This window comes from Hevea brasiliensis, chromosome 1 (assembly GCF_030052815.1).
Source record: "Hevea brasiliensis isolate MT/VB/25A 57/8 chromosome 1, ASM3005281v1, whole genome shotgun sequence".
NCBI lineage: Eukaryota > Viridiplantae > Streptophyta > Magnoliopsida > Malpighiales > Euphorbiaceae > Hevea > Hevea brasiliensis.
The window spans coordinates 14,513,778-14,528,292 of NC_079493.1; the positions used below are offsets into that span (position 1 = coordinate 14,513,778).

At 36.0% G+C, this 14,515-nt stretch overlaps 1 non-coding gene across 1 annotated transcript; it reads left to right on the forward strand.

The window, feature by feature from the left end:
- The first annotated feature begins 2,894 nt into the window (after positions 1 to 2,894).
- LOC131169504 (small nucleolar RNA R71) lies at positions 2,895 to 3,001 on the forward strand. The gene has a single exon (XR_009140442.1). It is a non-coding gene; the product is annotated as a small nucleolar RNA R71 (small nucleolar RNA).
- Positions 3,002 to 14,515: the final 11,514 nt, after the last annotated feature.

Below are 14,515 nucleotides of genomic sequence, written 5' to 3' on the forward strand. Positions count from 1 at the left end.
CACAACAATTATAGCTCTTTGCAAATCTTAGGGGAGATAGAAGTGCCCTTTTTTTTATATATTTGAAATTAGTACTTCTCTCTCTTCATAGTTATATATATATATATATATATATATATATATATATATATATATATATATATATATATATATATATATATATATTTCAACTGTGACCTTCAGAAAAGTACCTTGCTCATATCCTAGCTAGCTTTTGGCCTGAGAATCGATATGGGGTTCATGAAGACCCCTGGTTAGTTTGCTTAACTAAAATAGCGGAGCAATTTTCAAGTTCAACCTTTTATTTCTCCCAATTTATGCATCTACATATTATAAAATTCCCTGATAGATTAAACAAAGTTCTGAAATATGCATGACACTAGTTTAAAGCACACATAACTAATCATTTCACCATTAAATCAAGCCTAAATGATTTATGCAGGAAATAAAAATTTTGCTCTATGGTATGGAGAAGAGGGAAAATCCATCATTAAAGTTACTATTACCTTGCCTAAAATCTCAAAAATTCAATCTAAAATAAAAAAGTCATTTCAAGGACAAAGCACTTCTCTCCGAGAGTTAATATAGAATCATGAATCAACCTTATAAGAACAAATCCATTTTTTTTTTAGAGTTAATATAGAATCATGAATCAAGCTTATAAGAATAAATCTTTTTTTTTCTTTAAATTAAAGCAACAAATTTCTCCTCCCCCACACTTAAAACTTACATTGTCCCCAATGTAAAGGCCAAATGCAAGGGAAAAGAGAAAAAAAAATGCTAGAAAATAAAATAAAATAAGATAAGGGAAACAAAACAAATCTGATTGTGGCTAACAAGCCACCCATGGGTTACCTCCCAAGAAGCGCATTTGTTTAATATCGTTAGCTCGACATGGCAAAGCTCTTTAATCCTCATAAATTGGGCTACTCAATTTGAGTTCTTCCACTGTATGCTCCTGAAACCCTTTATAAAATGGCTTGAGTTCATGACTGTTGACCTTGAACACTTTGTTAGTTCCTAAACTTTGAATTTCAACTGCACCATAAAGAAACACATTAGTAACAACAAAGGGTTCAATCCAACGAGAACGCAACTTGTCAGGCATCAGCTTCAATATAGAATTATACAATAAAACTTTTTGTCCAATCACAAACTGCTTCCTTATTTTGTCATTGAATGCCTTTGTCTTTTCTTTATAGATCCTAGAATTCTCATAAGCCTTAAGGCGAATTTCCTCTAATTCATGCAAATGTGATTTTCTTTCTAACTCATCCTCCATGCTTAACTCAAAAACATCCTGCACAAATGTATCAACAACATCAATAGAAAAGACAGAAAAGACAGAATGATCATCAGCAGGATACTTCATGAAATCAAATATATTAAATTTGACACTCTCTCCATCAAACTCCATAGTTAAGGTACCCTCATCCACATCAATTTTTGTCTTGGCAGTTTTTAGGAAAGGTCTTCCAAACAAAATCAAAGCTGACTTTGATGTGGGAACATTATCATCCTCCATATCCAGAATGTAAAAATCTATAGGAAAAATCAATCCTCCAACCTGCACCAACACATCCTCAACTACTTCCAATGGATAAGCATTAGAACGATCAGCTAACTGAATAATAACACTGGTTTCTTTCAAAGGATCCAAATTTAAACTTTGAAAAATTGAATTTGACATAATATTAATAGATGCTCCTAAATCTGCCATTGCACATTCAAATTTAGAATCACCTATTCTGCAGGGAATAGAAAACGAACCTGGATCCTTACACTTAGGGGTTAATTTTTACTGAATTAATGCCGACATATTTTTCCCCACACTGATCTTCTCATTATTCCTCAACTTGCGCTTTGTAGTGCATAGTTCCTTAAGGAATTTAGCATACTTGGGAACTTGTTTGATTGCATCAAGTAAAGGTATATTCACCTCTACCTTCTTGAAAGTCTCCAAAATTTCTTTCTCTTGTTCTTCTTTCTTCGTCTTGGCCAACTTGCAGGGGAATGGAGCAAGAATAGAATTATTAACCTTATTTAGTTTAGGTTCAGTATCTACCTTAATTTCAGACTCTTTTTCTCCTTACTTCTTCTTTTTCGTTAACTCATGTGGAGTCTAATTATTAACTTCTTTCCCACTCCATAACAGTATTGCACTTTCATTTTCTTTGGGGCTCATGATTGTTTGTGATGTGGGATTTCCAAAACTTTGAGCTTCCAGCTTACTCACAGATGAGGCTAACTGACCAATCTACCTCTTTATGTTTTGAATGCTATTTTTGGTCTCCTGTTGAAACTGTTGTGAATTGTCAGCCAAAGCCTTAACAATTTCATTAAGTGACATACCTTGATTTGAGGGAGGCAGAGGTGGAAGTGGTTGTTTCACTTGTGGTCTTTGCTGCTGGTATCGGTTTTGTACCGGTTGATTCTCATAGCTCAAATTGGGATGATCTCACAATCCTGGATTATAAGTACTAGTATAGGGATCATGCCTGCGTTGTGGCTGTCCATAATTTCCTACTGCATTAATATGTTGCATTAATTCATCCTCTTGTAATGTAGGACACATGCCAGTAGCATGACCCGAACCCGAACAAATTCCACATACCTTAACAGTTTGCATGTTCCCTACAGCTAACTGTCTCACCAAAGAAGTTAAATCAGAAATTTGTTTCTCAAGGTTAGATGTACTTACCTCATTAACCTTCATAGGTGTGTGATCCATTCTCATTCCAAACTACTAAGAATTTATTGCCATGTTAGCAATCAACCTCCTTGCCTCTTCTGGTGTCTTGTCGACCAAAGCTCCTCCACTAGCAGCATCTATCATATTGCGGTCCATTGGTAAAAGTCCCTCATAGAAATATTGAATTAACAGTTGTTCACTTATTTAATGATGGGGATAGCTTGCACACAGTTTCTTAAATCTCTCCCAATACTCATATAAGCTCTCTCCATTATACTGCCGGATTCCATAAATTTCTTTTCTTATGTTGGCAGCATGGGAAGCTGGAAAATACTTCTCCAGAAATATCTGCTTCATCCCATTCCATGAGTTGACGGATTCAGAAGGAAGGTAATACAACCAATCCTTAGCTATGCCCTCTAGTGAAAAAGGGAAGGCCTGAAGCTTGATCTAATCCTCTGAAACTCCTTGAGGTTTCATGTTGGAACACACAACATGAAATTCTTTTAAATGCTTATGTGGATCCTCACCTACAAGACCATGAAACTTAGGCAACAAATGGATTAGTCCAAATTTCGACTCAAAAGCAACATTTAAAGTAGGGTATTGAATACACAAGGGTTGTTGGTTTAGATCAGGAGCAACCAACTCTTTCAAAGTCCTAGCAGCAGCAATGGTCTCGTTTTTGGAACTTGACTCTAAATTAGAATTTGAATCTGAACTTAGCTCCTTTGGAGATTGGACTCCTTCAGATGTACTTAGAATCAGCCTACCTTGCTTAGCCAATTTTCTCAAGCATTTAGCTGTTTTTTTCTACTTCTGGATCAAAGATCAACTCACCAGATTGAGAATTTCTTGTCATAAACAAAAAGAAATCAAAATAAAAATAGAAAAATGCCTCAAAACCCTAAAAAACAATCGAATTTGGCCTCAAGAGGGTAAGGCCAAAAAATCCTATGGATTAATTGGTCTTGATCAGAGTGTCATTTCCTTCAAAATAGGTAAGGGCCGCCCTCCAAATTCAACCAAAATTCTTAATGAATAGTAACACCGTAAATTTTTTTTTTTCGAAACCTAAAAATAGCAACACTTCACAAACAAAATTAATAACAGACTATCCTAACAAAAGAAACACAAAATCCAAAAATATTTCAGTCCCCGACAACGGCGCCTGTAGGAGGGGGGCGTGAGGCGAAATATCATCTATTGGAATTATATAAAATGCACCAGGTAATGCCCAGGAAAGATGGTGGAGTCACAATGGTCTCACTTAAGTACCACCTCCTTAGACAGCATTTCCTAGACATGCACTTTATACAATCCTAATAGAATCAAACCACTGGTAAGTACTATCTTCCTATAACACTACCACGATACTAAGGATTTATGCCACGAAGGCATATATAGACAGGAGTCGCCACCCGGGTAATAACCGGGACATATTCAGTGTTTCTTCCAAGGGTCATGGATGGCAACTTACTCCTTGTAGAGTTCCCACAACCGTCATTACCATAGCCCAATGTCTAGGTTCGGGATAGTGGATACGTAAGGGAAAGGTGTTAGGCACCCCTTACGCCTGGTCTAATCTCGTTGATTCAAGTGCCAGTCCTCTACTAATGTTTCTAGAAGTCTTGTTTATTATTCATTTATTAAACTTTATCCTAAAAAATGCAATTCTAATCCTACACACGCAAGTAATTCACAAAAGGGTTGTTGTTTACACACAATTTTCATACACAAGTAATTTCTATCTATGGGGTTGCTAATTATTTAAATGATATTTATCAGATGACTAAAATTAATTTATTATTGAGAATTTAATTTACAAACAAATTCAATTTCAAATAACCCTACGTTTTTATTTAACCTAATTAATTAATTTTCACAAAGTTACCCTAAAGATAATTGAACTAAGTTAATTATGTACATGTGTAATTTATTCTAATATCACATAAGGCCCAAACAATCACAACCTAATAAAATTTCTAACATGCAAATTTATTTTACAATTACCAAGTATTAAATTAAATTTATTTACATGCCAATGTTAGTTTAATTTACAAACAAGATTAATTTTAATTTACAAAGTATTTATTTAAATTAATTACATGCAAAAGTCAGTTAAATTAAAAACAAAGTTAATTTTAATTTATCAAATAAAAGTTTTATTATTACTACAATTTAATGTCAATGGTTACTCGAGAAGTTTAGAGCTACTTACCTGTTGGTAAATGCAGTTGCCATTGGGGCAAGTTACCCTTAAAAAAGGTTCTTCTCTTCTAGTATGGCAATGATATCCCTGGCTTACTCCCGTTTAGCTCCACATAAGCTGTCACACCCTACTCCTCGTAAGATGTAACATGTTCCCGTAGTACACCTAATGAATTACCGTACTTCACCTATCGGTAACACATTAAATATACTACAAGGGATTTTAAAATAATTTCCGTTCAATTTTAAATTGGTGGGTAAAATTTTTTTCCAGATTTTAAAAACCTTTATTAAAAGTCCAAACATAAATCAAATTTTGGGATATTTAAAATCTCCGCAATTTTTACAAAAATTTCAGCAGAGTGCCGTCTATATTTTGAGAATACAGTTCTTCAAAACCTGAAAATAAAAACACTCCCAATATTTTTCTCAATCACAACTTCATTTGAAACCACCAAACTTCAAATCAACAACAATGGCAACACTTCAACTCAAAATCCAAATTTCAAATCAAAAATTAATAACTCAAAACATTTCATAAACTCATGCACATTGCATTTTAAATATTTAATTTACATTCACTATTAAATTTACAAACACAAAATCTCAAAAATAATATTATTACAATTTTATCTGTACAACTGCTCAAACTATAGAGATACATATGCATACTATCATATTTACATCAAACTAAACTACCAAGGTATAGACAATACCCGTACAAAAATTCTTCAACCGTGCTCCTCTCTGACTGTAGCAGCTCACTCTACTGCTATGTCCTTTTCTCTATCTGCGACAGCAAGTTAAATCTATCGCTGAGTATATAAATACTCAGTAGAGCACAATAAAGAATAAAATGTATAATATAAAACATTTATGAACAAATCATCATTCAAAAATCTCATAATCGCATTTCACAATTTCTTTCTCAAATTGCATTTATAACAAATCATAATTTCAAGCTTAATATAGCACAACTTGATCAAACAATTTAATAAACATAGTGTTGCCAAACAATAACACAACTTAGGCCATGACACAAAATTTCCGAACATGCCGTGTGTACATCACGACAAGGCAAACACCCCCACTAATCGAAATCAATGAGGGAGGTGGCTAGCTAGCTAATAAGTACTAATCCAAACTCGCCCCTCAAACTGGGAAGCCAGAGAGGGAGGAAATTAATCAAATATCAAACTCACCCCACAAGTGGATGAGGAACATATTAATATTGCCATGCCAAGTGTGAATTAAAACGATCTAAAAATATGATGTTCAATTATAATTGATGCAACAATTAAACAAGCTTCATTTCAAATCTCCATTTCCAAAGTAGACAACACACAAATTCTCAAATAAAATTTTCAAAGCCATAACTAAATTCAAAACCATATTGTTCAAATATTCCTTACAAATCAATAAATAATTTTCATTTCAAATTTCCATTGTAAAATAGGCAACACAACTTTTTCAAAATTCATAATAAATAAAACATATTTACAATGTATAACAAATCAATTTTCATTGTGAAACTATAATTTATAAATTTTTGTGCACAAACACAATCAATTTTCAAAATCAAATTTCCATTAACGAGTGGCAACACCATAGTTCTCAAGACCCATAATTAACACAATGCATACAAATCAAGTTTTCAGTGGGAAAACAATAATTTAAAGTTATTGTACACAAACCTGGACTTAATCGCCTCTAGGCCTTTCGGGTCTTTTTTAGCTGAAACACAAAATTTATAGTGTTTCAGTACTTTATTTCACAATAAATCCAATAATTAATTCATAAATACTTAATTCTAGCCCAAATATGCTTAAACTAACATTCTTGGAAATTTTCATTTTGGAGTTACTATTCATGATACTATTCAAGTCAAATTGTTGACTTTCTAAGGCTTAATAGGTATGGGAACTCCAACTTCACCCACATACCACATTTTGGTTACCAAACTTGTTGGTTTTGGTCATTTTCTCAAATTCTAAGTCTTTTAGGCAAAATTGCAAAATTTCAGTTTTGGTGTCTTAGGTTGCACTATTCCATTGGTCACTTTTCTGTTAGAATTTAGCAAAACTTCCTTCATAGAAAATGTTTCCTATTGTCTTAAGTTTATTCTACTTTTTGAATCACTCCAATTGGAGTTTTTTTAGCTCAAGTTATAGCCATTTGAACTATGGCTGCCTAATTGGACACAATCTAGAATTCTGGGTAATTTTTGGTTCTGGCAGTTTTGGGTCACCAATTTTGGCATAATTTGGGTTTGTATTCTTCATGAAAGTTTTAGGTCTATATCTCATCTAACCACTAGTAAAATTTCAAGTCATTTTGATCTGCCTAGCTCGAGTTATGACCAAATGAACAAACACTGTTCATTTGGTCAGTTTGTGCAGGGCAGCCTGTAATTTTTCAACTTTGGTCAATTTGTTCACTAGGTTTTAGTCACTTTTTGGGCATGCTTCCTAAATGAAAATTGTGTCATTTAGTGCCTATTTTCATCCCCAATTGGTCCCATATCCATTGGACTTGTCAAATTTTATTTTTGGTTCTTCAAAGTTGATTTGGTCATGCTGCAGCAACATGACCACACTCCCTCCTAATTTGACTTTAATTCCAACACTTCAAACACACTTAATTAGGTCACAAATGACCATTTCTCACTTCAAATTAGTTGAAATATATCATTTACCAATTTCTCCAAATTTTTTGCCTCAAAACCCTAGGTCTCAAACCCTAACCACACTAATTCATTGTAATTAACTAATTCAAAGCATATAAACACAATCTTTCAACTCATTCAAGCATTTTAACATGTTTAACTCAATCAAACTCATGCAAATCACTCTCCCCTCCCTGCTGGAGGAATTTCAGTTTAGTCCCTCACACGTGTTTTTTTTTTTAATTTTAAGTTTATTTACAAGTAATTCAAGCTAAAAACACAACAAATAATCTCAAACTTTCAAATTGATGTGTTTACCTCAACTTTGATATCCAATCTTCAATTTTCTCCTCTTTTCTTCTTTCTTTCTTGTTAAATTTCTTTCTCAAGGGAAGGGAATAAGGTTTTATGGAGTGATTATAGAAGAAGTTGGGATTTGGTAAGGGTTTCAAAGCTTGAAGACAAGCTTTAATGGGGGACTTTTTATGGAGAAGTGAGGGAGATGGGAGACGGTTTGGAAGGGAAGTGTAACACCCTAGGCAAATCCCACATCGACAAAACACGGGAGAGATGCTGGGTTCATAAGTTGGTGGTTCCTAACCCCTATTGACGAGTTTTAAAACCGTGAGGGCTTCAGCCCAGAGCAGACAATATCACTAGTGGGTCGGGCCATTACATTTGTGGTATCAGAGCCGCTCCGCGTGCAACCTTGAACGATGGTGGGGCAAACCTCAGCGAGAACGCTGAGTCCCATAAGGGGGGTGGATTGTAACACCCTAGGCAAATCCCACATCGACAAAACACGGGAGAAATGCTAGGTTCATAAGATGGAGGTTCCTAACCCCTATTGACGCGTTTTACAAAGCGGACAATATTACTAGTGGTAGAGCCATTACATTTGTGGTATCGAGCTCTATGTGCAAGGCGATGGTGGGGCAACCTGGACGCCGAGTCCATAAGGGGTGGATTGTAACACCTGAGCCGTCCACATCGACAAAACATGGGAGAGATCTTTGGGTTCATAAGATGGAGGTTCTAACCCTATTGACGCGTTTAAAGCGTGAGGGCTTGACCGAGCGGACAATATCACTAGTGGGCCATTACATTTGTGGTATCGAGCGCCCGCGCGTGCAATCATGAACGATGCTCTGATACCACAAATGTAATGGCCCGGCCCACTAGTGATATTGTCCGCTCTGAGCCGAAGCCCTCACGGTTTTAAAACGCGTCACTAGGGGTTAGGAACCTCCATCTTATGAACCCAGCATTTCTCCCGTGTTTTGTCGATGTGGGATTTGCCTAGGGTGTTACAATCCACCCCCCTTATGGGACTCAGCGTCCTCGCTGAGGTTTGCCCCACCATCGTTCAAGGTTGCACGCGGAGCGGCTCTGATACCACAAATGTAATGGCTCGGCCCACTGGTGATATTGTTCGCTCTGGGCTGAAGCCCTCACGGTTTTAAAACGCGTCAATAGGGGGTTACAAACTGTCAACTTATGAACCCAGCATCTCTCTTGTGTTTTGTCGATGTGGGATTTGCCTAGGGTGTTATAGGAAGACAAATGATACAATGTTTTTTTCCTTTTCTTTTCTTTTAAGTATTTTGTCTTTAGGAAGACCATAAATTTCAATTTAATTAATTATATTAATTATGACTTTTATGGCATCATGCATGATGTCATCACCTTTTTACTTTTTCATTTCATTCATTTTTTTTCTATTTATTTTTCTATTAGTTCTTTAATTTAATTCTCGATTATGAAATTTTCTTTTCTCCGATTTTATTTGACAGTTAGGTCAGGAGTCAGCTCTTGGGGTCAATTGACCAAATTGCCCCTCACCAGTTCATCCCGGTTTGTAAATAATTTAATATTTCTTCTGGCTTCCTGACCTAATTATTTGACTGGCTTAACAGTCCTTTTTTGTAATTTTCTCTTTTCCACTGTGTTCGTAATGGTCCTAAGGACCGTAGCGTCACATTTTATGGTTCAAAATTTGAGTTTAAATTGACCTCGCAGTCGTTCCCGAGAAGGTCACCCATCATTGTGACTCTCGGCTCGTTTAACTTCTTATGTTCTGTTTTTCTTATTTATACTTAACTAATTGACAATTACTAATTATTTGTGTTTATGGCTTATCTAGTTGTCTTAAATGTGGTTCCAATCCCCTTAATTGTCAGGACCGACTCCGGTCACCGGAACAGTGAAATATACCAGGCTATGCAAATCGAGGTGTTACAATTCTCCCCCCCTTAAAATAATTTTGTCCTCGAAATTATGTCCACTATCTATCCTCAAATAGTCATTCATGTTGTTTTCTCATGTTTTTCTCACATTTCTACATAGCTTTATAATCGGAATAATGGTCCATAGCACTTTAACCAACGCTATTTACTCATCGATTGCTTACCTCGTGTATCATGTTCCTTATGAGCTTCTGTCATAAGTTAGATTCAAATTCATTTCAATTTTTGAGGTAAGCAAATCTGTGTGCTAGTAGATTCACTTTTCTAGGACCTCGTGTGATCTTATGGGTGAGAATTTAATTTTACTCTTTTCGTATCAATTCTCTCAATCATTTGATGTAACCTTCAGTTTAATTTAGAATATTTTAGTCTTTTCTTGCTGTTGTTTTAGAAATTATTTTCTTTTGTAGTCTTTTCTTTCTTGCCATAGGTCCATAACCATTATCTTACCATCTCCATTTATGACCAAGGCCTATGTGCCATTTTGCACTATCTTGTTTGCTTTGGTTTAACTTATTTCTTTCTTGATAAAATAATTCGGAATATTGTTACGCATCTTAAGTAAATTGCTTGCCTTGGTGGCAATTCCTCATCTAGTATTTTTCTCATTTCTTATTATTCTATTTATTTTTATCTATCGATATTCTATAGCTTATTTTGCACTGATGTGTAGTCATTATTTTGTTTTGTACTGAACTATAACCTTTCAATATTCTAACTTTAGAGTTTTAAATCCCAGGTTAGGATTTTCAAACTCTTTTCCAATAAGAAAACTTTATCTTATCATAACTGTACCAAAACAGATGCCGTTTGCAGCTATTCTTATTCTTGTGTACTATTGGGTAGTACGTAGCTCTACATAATAAATCCCAAGTCAGTACTGTAATCTGCAGCTTACAGCACAAATATCAAGAATATTGCATAGTTACTACGATACATCCCAATAGATCAAACTTCCCTATATCTTATTTCTTTCAAATCCACTAATATCTTAAACTTATTTTGATTATGGTACTCACTGACATCTATCAGCAGTAATACCCTTACCCGCATCTAAGGTAGCTATATTACGATAACTTACTTTTAGGTTCTATTTCCTTACATAATTAGGCTTACTAATTAACTTTATAAATTCTTGTGTGCTAGCAAATACTTTTCACTGACAAACTCTTCCAAAATTAATTTTAAAAAGACTAGTCACTAATATATCAAAATTGATTTTTTTTTTATACATATTCATATCTTAGTCAAGAATCGAGAAAATACCAGGAACCATGTCAGAAGTTTCATCCTCGTCCCTCTGTCGCATAGTGTACACTCTCACTGGAGCATTACCTTGTCCTAGTTAATTTACAGTACTCTGATTTCCAAGCGTACTACTCCTACCTCTGCCTTTGCCTCTACCAACTATTAGTAAACTCTTCGGGGTAGAAACTTAGCTGATCCTTCTGCCGTGTTAAATGATCCATAACGACGTGGACTTGTGCAATCCTTAGCAAAATGACTAGTCCCTCCACAATTAAAACATGTTCCTATAGCTCTATAACATACTCCACTATGTGGTTTATCACAAGTCTCACAAAGTCGATCCGACAATGTATTTCTGCGTCTCTGTTGAGTTTGCTGATTAGATTGGGATGGTTTCTGTCTAGAAGATATACCTTTACCCGATTCGCGTGAGCTAGATCCTCCAAAATGTTTTCTTTTCCTAGAGCCACTCTCAGTAGTTTGACCAGAATTTCTCTTTCTCTTGTGTACTCTTTTTCACTGCCCATTCTGATTCTATCCTTTCCAGTTCCAGGGCTTGTGGAATCAATTCAGAAAAATTCTGGTGTCGGAACCCTACCACTTGCATTCTCAAGCTAGGCCTCAACCCAGCCTCAAACCTCTTACACCGGTCTCTGGGGTTGGTGATTAAGCTTCCAGCATAATGGCTTAGCCTTGAAAATTCCCGCTCATACTCTGCTACAGTTTTGTCCCCTTGCTTCAAACTTAAAAACTCTTACAACTTCATGTCTATATAAGTATCGGGGGCCCACTTCTGCCAAAATTCCCTTAAAAAGTCTACCCATGTGAGGACTAGTAGCTCTACCAAGCTGTGGGGGATGGTCTTCCACCACTCATATGCATGCCCTTGCAAAAGTGATATTGAATATTCGAACTTCAACTCTTCAAAGACAATCGTAGTTTTCTCAAAACCCGTTCCATCCTCTCTAACCATCGCTTCCGCCTGGATCCACTGTTCCTTTGAATTCTATAGCCCCAAATTTCATTAACTTCTCATATTGCCGAGCCGGTGACTGTGGTTGTGCTACCGATGCTTGTGTCTGTGCTTAAGGCAGCACATTCGCCGCCATTTGCTGAAAGAATGCAGCCATCTACTGTGCAAACTGAGCAGGGAACTGCGATGCTTGAGGAGGAGCTGGAGTGGCTGACCCACTCACATTCTGGAGTGCTGGGGCTTCTCCTCGGGCCTCAGCCTCTACAAATTGCTCTACGGAATGATCTCCCTCTTCCATTCCGTTTTCCAGAAATTTTCTACTCTCTGATAACAAACACAAGGAGGTTAACCTCCGTTAGTGCATATTCATGATGTAAATATGTCATATATATCAAACATTTGAGCAGTTGTATTTACCAACAAAATATTGCAAATTCACAGTTCAAAATTTATTTAAAACATTTGCTCTGATACCACTAAACATGTCACACCTTACTCCTCTTAAGATGTAACATGTTCCCGTAGTACACCTAATGAATTACCGTACTTCACCTATCAGTAACCCATTAAATATACTACAAGGGATTTTAAAATAATTTCCGTTCAATTTTAAATTGGTGGGTAAATTTTTTTTTTCAGATTTTAAAAACCTTTATTTAAAGTCCAAACATAAATCAAATTTTTGGATATTTAAAATCTCCGCAATTTTTACAAAAATTTCGACAGAGTGCCGTCTATATTTTGAGAAAACAGTTCTTCAAAACCTAAAAATAAAAACACTCCCAATATTTTTCTCAATCACAACTTCATTTGCAACCGCCAAACTTCAAATCAACAACAATGGCAACACTTCAACTCAAAATCCAAATTTCAAATAAAAAATTAATAACTCAAAACATTTCATAAACTCATGCACATTGCATTTTAAATATTTAATTTACATTCACTATTAAATTTACAAACACAAAATCTCAAAAATAATATTATTACAATTTTATCTGTACAACTGCTCAAACTACAGAAATACATATTGTAATGGCCCGGCCCACTAGTGATATTGTCCGCTCTGGGCCGAAGCCCTCACGGTTTTAAAACGCGTCAATAGGAGTTAGGAACCTCCATCTTATGAACCCAACATCTCTCCCGTGTTTTGTCGATGTGGGATTTGCTTAGGGTGTTACAATCCACCCCCCTTATGGGACTCAGCGTCCTCGCTGAGGTTTGCCCCACCATCGTTCAAGGTTGCACGCGGAGCAGCTCTGATACCACAAATGTAATGGCCCGGCCCACTAGTGATTTGTCCGCTCTAGGCCGAAGCCCTCAAAGTTTTAAAACGCGTCACTAGGAGTTACGAACCGCCAACTTATAAACCCAGCATCTCTCCCGTGTTTTGTCGATGTGGTATTTGCGTCGGGTGTTACAATCCACCCTCCTTATGGGACTCAGCGTCCTCGCTGAGGTGAGCCCCACCATCGTTCAAGGTTGCACGCGGAGCGGCTCTGATACCACAAATGTAATGGCCCGACCCACTAGTGATATTGTCCGCTCTGGGCTGGAGCCCTCACGGTTTTAAAACGCGTCAATATGGGTTAGGAACCTCCATCTTATGAACCCAGCATCTCTCCCGTGTTTTGTCGATGTAGGATTTGCCTAGGGTGTTACACATATGCATACTATCATATTTACATCAAACTAAACTACAAGGGTATAGACAATACCCGTATAGAAATTCTTCAACCGTGCTCTCTCGATCAGAGTAGCTCACTCATCGCTATGTTCTTTTCTCTATCTGCATGACAAGTTAAAGCTATCGCTGAGTATATAAATACTCAGTGGCGCACAATAAAGAATAAAATGTATAATATAAAACATTTATGAACAAATCATCATTCAAAAATCTCATAATCGCATTTCACAATTTCTTTCTCAAATTGCATTTATAACAAATCATAATTTCAAGCTTAATATAGCACAACTTGATCAAACAATTTAATAAACATAGTGTTGCCAAACAATAACACAACTTAGGCCAGGACACAAAATTTCCGAACATGCCGTGTGTACATCACGACAAGGCAAACATCCCCACTAATCAAAGTCAATGAGGGAGGTGGCTAGCTAGCTAATGAGTACTCATCCAAACTCGCCCCTCAGACTGGGAAGCCAGAGAGGGAGGAAATTGATCAAATATCAAACTCACCCCATAAGTGGATGATGAACATATTAATATTGCCATGCCAAGTGTGAATTAAAAAGATCTAAAACTATGATGTTCAATTATAATTGATGCAACAATTAAACAAGCTTCATTTCAAATCTCCATTTCCAAAGTAGGCAACACACAAATTCTCAAATAAAATTTCCAAAGCCATAACTAAATTTAAAACCATATTGTTCAAATATTCCTTACAAATCAATAAATAATTTTCATTTCAAATTTTCATTGTAAAATAGGCAACACAACTTTTTCGAAATTCTTA